Raw genomic sequence first — 5,863 nt, forward strand, 5'->3', positions numbered from 1 at the left:
ACATAAAGAGGGACTATTTTGCTGTTCTGCAGACAGCATGCTAGAAATGCTGCCCTATTTAACAGTGTTTGAGATTCATCCCAAAACAAATCTTCACATTCTCCAGAAGTCCTCAGAAATTTAGGGGAAGGATCCAAGTAGATGGTTCCAAGTAAGAAGCTGGAAAGTTAAAGGTATCTGAGAGGTACTTTTCACAAGGCAAGGCCATGAGATCTCATGTAAAACCAAGAGAAGGATGGTAAACTTAAAGAAAATGAAGTGTCAGGAAACTGGAAATCTCAGGGAGATAAAAAGCAGGTGAAATGATCTGGTACTGATGAAAATCCCCCACCCTCACTCCAAGGGAATTGTTAACCAAGTTTCAAAAACAGAGAATGAGAGAAACGGCAATGTTGTTTTAACTGTAGACAGCAACATATATAATAACACATGCATTTTTAATCTTCACTCAGTGACAGGTTTAAACAGTTAAACCCAGCGCTAAACAGTAAACATATATCAATGTTATTAAATATATTTTTTCACAGCTAAGATGAGGACTAAACATACTCATGAATTCACCGGTAATGGAGTAACTGTCTGAGCATTCCATCCCCTAGGCAACTCCCAACTCTATACATTCTGGAATTCCTCTTGAAACATTAAATTGGCTTCATTGAGCGCATGTCTGGGAAATATAGATTTGTCATATGGAGGCCAAGTCTTGTAAAGTCTGTTGGCTTTATGGGTTAGAGGAAAGTTACACTTCCACTGGAGTTTTTCTGTATGTTCTAGCCAGGACCCATCTGCCACCTCTTCTACCTGGACTCATCCTGCATCTTCCTGGTGGCACCAACTCTCTGATCCGTGGTTGCTTGATTTTCAGTTTGCTCTGCCTGGGAGCACTGCTCCCTCCTTGGTGTCCCCTCTTTTCCCCCAGACATACATCCATCACAGCACCATAGCATTTTGTGGCATTTATTAAATTACATATCTGTCTCCCATTACTGAGGATTTGGAAGAAATAGCCATGCCTTAGTTATCTCTGTGTTCCCAGCATCTAACACAGTTGGGGGGCTATTAAATGTTGGAGGAACAAAGAAATTATTAAAGGATAATCCCAAGAGAAACAGATCATGTTACAAATTCTTCAGCTGGAACACTAGGGATCAGTGATGTCCCACGCAAAAGCCTTTTAGGGACAAGAGTCCAGGAAGGGTATTGGCCACAGGTCTTCCTAGTCTGTGGAAAAGCATTGGATATACTGGGAGCCGTAACGCCAAAATCCTTTGAACCAATCTGATTTATTTCTACAAAATTCTATGCTTAGGTGTTGTGATTTACTGTTGTAATATGAAGTCTGCTTTCCTTAGAAATTTCTTAGGTAGTTTCTTAGGTAGTTTCAAAACCAAACTATTTCTCAGAGTTTCTGAATGTGCACCAGAACAGATAGCAGTTAGGTGTAAGAGTGGCAGAGCCTTAATATGAACATAATATGGAAACTCTCATCATCCAAATTGAAATGTGAAACATAAGCTGTAGCCACCCAGTGTCACTGTGGTGCTGGAGTTGGCAGAGAAGGAAGAGAGTTTGCATCAAAGTGAAAAGAAGTTCAGAGGACCGTTGCAAACATATTCATATTACTTTTTCTTCCTAAAAGCAGACATGGTGCTGGTAAAATGGACTTTTTCCAGCTCTGGTTTATAGAGTTGCTAGATTTAGGTGTCAGCCTCATGTTGCAAAATGCCTCTGCATTGCCTTTTGCCTTGTTTTGATTTCTGCCATTTATTAGGTCACTGTGAATTTTCCATGTTTACTCACAACACCAGAAACGTGGACAGGAGAACCTCCCGCTATCTTGGGATGTCCTACCATTCTTCATGCTTCACCTCACTTCGCTGTTCTTTTTCATTTCTTCTACCTTTGCGATCATCTTTATCTTCTTCTTTATTGCTCACATCATTGGTTTCTTACCCCAGAGTCTGGAAGTGACGTTAAAAAGTTTTCTAAGCGAAAGAGCGTGCATTGTGTTTTCGGACCTTCAGAGATGGGTTGCCTTTGTATGAAAGTGGAAAAAAACATTCCTCCTGGGCAGATGCAGCCCCACACCAGGCCTAGTGAGCAGAGAACAGATTGATTTCTGGACCAATTCTGTTGTGCATTCTTCTGCCACGAACAGCTGTCCAACCAGAATGCGCAGTTGAAAGGGAGCAGTATATGCTACCCCAAAATACACTACTTTGGCATATTGATTATTTTGAATTAAAGTTATTTAAGAAACAGCCAGTGTAAAGACATTCTGACCCTCCTGTGTCCCCTCGAAAGCAGAAAATGAATCTTCCATGTGAAAGGTACCCACCCTGAACAAAGAGGGTAAAGGCATCCTTATCACCAGAGATAGGGAAGTCTGGGCCGAGAAGACTGTATAAAAAACCTTCTAACTTCTTCACTAATGTATTACTTGAAGCCCAAATCCCTTCTCTTGTCGATTCTTCACAAATATATTGTTTCTTTGTCTAAAAGGTATAAAAGCTGCATGCTTTGGACACGTCTTTGAGTCTATGGGCTCCCTTACAAAGGAAATTAAAATTTTTTTCTCCTGTTAATATGTCTTATATCAATTTAATTATTAGACCAGCCAAAAAACAGAAAAGTTTTCCTTCCTTACACAATCCTGTTCAGAAGAGTCCATAATCTCGCTATTATTCTTATGATGAACATATTCTTTAAAGTCCACTTCACAGTTGAGTGACCTGGAACACACATTTATTTCTTCAATTTTCATAGTTTACAGGTCCATAAACACCACTCAAGGCTACACAATGGCTTTCTGCTGCCAGTAACATCAAATCCAACACCGTGGAATTATTTGCTAGGCCATCTCTCCTTTTTAGTGCTACCTCGCCATTGCACATTTTGTCTTCATTTCAGCAAACAATTAATGAGCCTGGACTCTGAGCCAAACTCTTGAATCCTATGTTTTGCTTCTCTCCAGTTTGGCATTTTCACTTCAACTAGCCCTAAGACAAGATGGGCGTCCTTCAAATTTCCAAACAGAAGGCTCCCGAGATGTTTGGCAAGCACTTGGCATAACTTTCTGCTGCTCCAGACCTGGGATCCACAGAAGAGACGTCTTGGGTCAGTTCCTTCCTCCAGCCCCGCCTGGCACTCCTTTTAGTCACTCTCACCCTCCCCCTCCCAAACTCCACGTACTCACTTCAATGCAATGTGCTCGGAAACCTGCTGAAGTGTGCAAACTAGCTCAGTATTACTTGAAGAAATCTCTAGGTATAAACTCTACACAGAAAAACAATAAGACTTTCTTCGCGTAGTATTTCATTATTTAGAGAATATTTTCACGTGCATTTCTTCATATAATTCTGAATTGGAATTATCACCTAAAAAGCCAAAACTCATAAATTATCTTTCAAGCTGTCTATCCCAGCCTGGTTCATAAAAGGGCACAAGGGAAAGCTTTGCCTCAGTGTGGCCCCAGTTTCTGAGTCTCAGTCTCCAAAATGGGTGAGATCTCATGCCAGTTCCATCTGTTCTGACTCACTTCCTCCTTGCCCTGGTCTCCGAGACTGTGGCCTCTACATCTCCACTCTGGATCCCTCCACTAGGCCTTTCTTCTTTCCAGCTCCCTGCAGGCTTTGGGTGAACTAATTTCTCTCAACTCCCTTTGTACTAGGAACATAAGGTCCTTAATGTCTATACCGATTTCCAAAGAAAGCCTCCTTTACATGCAGCCACTCAAATCCTGAGTCTGGGATAGATGATTTGTGCATACAGACCTTTATTCTTTTCAAACAACAGTAATATTAACTAATAATTATTGTCTATGTGACAGGCACAGCACTCTGCTTTACACGTATTATTCCATTATATCTTTACAACAAACATTTAAGTTAGTAAGAATATGCCCATTTACAACGGAGAAGCTGAGACTGAATTTAAGCAACACTTAACAAGAGCATCCAGCTGACTTCAAAGCCCTGAGCTGTCTGTTTTCAGACTCTCATCACTCTTTTATCTTTTGACAGCTTCACAATACCATAAATTTAATTAAATCCATCCACAGAGACATAGAATTTTTTATGAGAACCCCCAGGTTTCTTCCTAATTCCATACCCCAGTATCACCTCCAGCAATCCTCCTGGATCTCAGAGGATAACCACTGCCATCCTTGCCTTCATCTCCCCCAAGAGAACGTTAGCATATGCACAGCCTAGTGCATTCACTTTACTTTTGTCAGAGGTAAATTGAAAGAAGCCATGTTTCCACTACAATCAGGAAAAAGAAATTTTCACCACAAGTCTACAGCTCTTCACACATACATGGAAATATCGGTCATATGTTCTTTGCACTAAAGCAGAGGTTCTCAGCCTTGACTGAACATTAGAATCACCTTTCAGAAAGTGTGGATACCTGGGCCTCCTGCCCCAGAGGAATTGAAGCAGAATTTCTGGGGGCAAGGCCTGGGTGGGTGCAGGTTTTGTTTTGTTTTGTTTTTAGTAGCAGGTGATCCTAATGAGAACCCCTGCTTGGCTTTCTCTTTGCCAACCCACATCCATTACCATTTTCTAGAGCTGATTCAAAATCATCCAGATTCTATCCGGAGCATTTAGCACCAGCACTTGCCAAAGAGATGGCCGTTTTCTCTCCATACATCCTCATTAGCTCCTGCCCTATAGAACACTAATTTACTTTGTCTCCTCTGTGTATCCAGTCTACCCCATATCACCATGGAACATCTATATGTTATTCTAGAATTATTGTTTTATTATTATCTCGTTGCATACAGATCTGGCTTACTTAAACAAAATAGTAACTATCTCATCAATGGAGGCTATGCTTTATATTTTTTGCCTCTTTTAAAACTCTTTCCAAAGAGTTTTTAAACCTCAATGACAGTAAATGGATGTAGAACTTACTCCTTTTGCTTTCATTTTCCTTTGATATGAAAGTCAAATAGGCTGCAGAGAACAGGGTGTTGAGGGCTGAAATAAGAGGAATATGTAGCCTGGAAAAAAAACCAAAGATGTCTAGTAAGCAAAAGTGAATTTATATATACATATGGCAGACTGATTACCAGTCAAAATGAGTAATCCTTTTAGACATGAGCTCATTCAAGCATTAAATGACTTCATTCAAAACTTTCCTTTGGGAAAAGATGCTGGAGTCTCTGTGTTATACAAATCCAACACTCTATTTGGAATCTTCAGTCGAAAAAAGTAGGATTAGATGAGTCCAGAGCTCTACTTTCATTTTGAGCATAAAGTTGGCAGCCTGGATCCTGCTAATAGCTGTGACCTTAATATGTCATTGAGTCCATCGGAGCTTACTGACTCCCAGAGTTCTCCACAGTAATCAAGATAATCAAGATAATAAAGATAGCTAACGATGGAGTACTTGCTGCATACCAGGCACTGTGCTGAGCATTTTCCATGCATTATTCCACTTAACATTCACAATCGTTCTTTGACGTGGGTGCTATCCCCAACTGAAGAAACTGAGGCTCACGGAGATTAATTTGTCTGAGATCACAGGGGAAATACATTTTGGTGAAAATGTATTCAAGTCTAGCTCAAATGCCCATCTCTCTCACTCCACATCTGTAAGCAGAGTGCATGATTCCTGGCTCCTCTGACGCTTCATGCACACACATTTTCACACTTCTCCCATTGCAGTGTGTTAATCGTTTTTGCATGTCCCTTCTAGCACACTGAGAGTATCTTGAATTCAGGGTTTGGCAATTAGTAGACGCTCAAGATATCTGCCAAGTTAGCGCTATAAATTCTCATTTAGTTCTCACAACAACTTTGTGAATAGAACTATTTTTGCTTTCACAGATAAAGCTCAGAGAGGTTAAGCAGCTGGCTCA

The 5,863-nt window shown here is 40.6% G+C and overlaps 1 protein-coding gene across 15 annotated transcripts in view; it reads left to right on the top strand.

Annotated features, from left to right (window-relative positions):
* The window catches only part of PCED1B (PC-esterase domain containing 1B), a 151,747-nt gene that overhangs the window by 77,300 nt on the left and 68,584 nt on the right, over positions 1–5,863 (top strand). The window contains exon 1 of one of the 15 annotated variants that reach the window (XM_023535506.1): positions 2,982–3,117. The exons of the other annotated variants lie outside the window; for them this stretch is intronic. The gene's annotated coding sequence lies outside the window, so the exon portion shown is untranslated. Of the gene's footprint in view, positions 1–2,981; positions 3,118–5,863 lie in introns of those variants that run through there. 15 annotated transcript variants of the gene reach the window in all.

Source organism: Pteropus vampyrus, unplaced genomic scaffold (assembly GCF_000151845.1).
Source record: "Pteropus vampyrus isolate Shadow unplaced genomic scaffold, Pvam_2.0 Scaffold140, whole genome shotgun sequence".
Taxonomy (NCBI): Eukaryota; Metazoa; Chordata; class Mammalia; order Chiroptera; family Pteropodidae; genus Pteropus; species Pteropus vampyrus.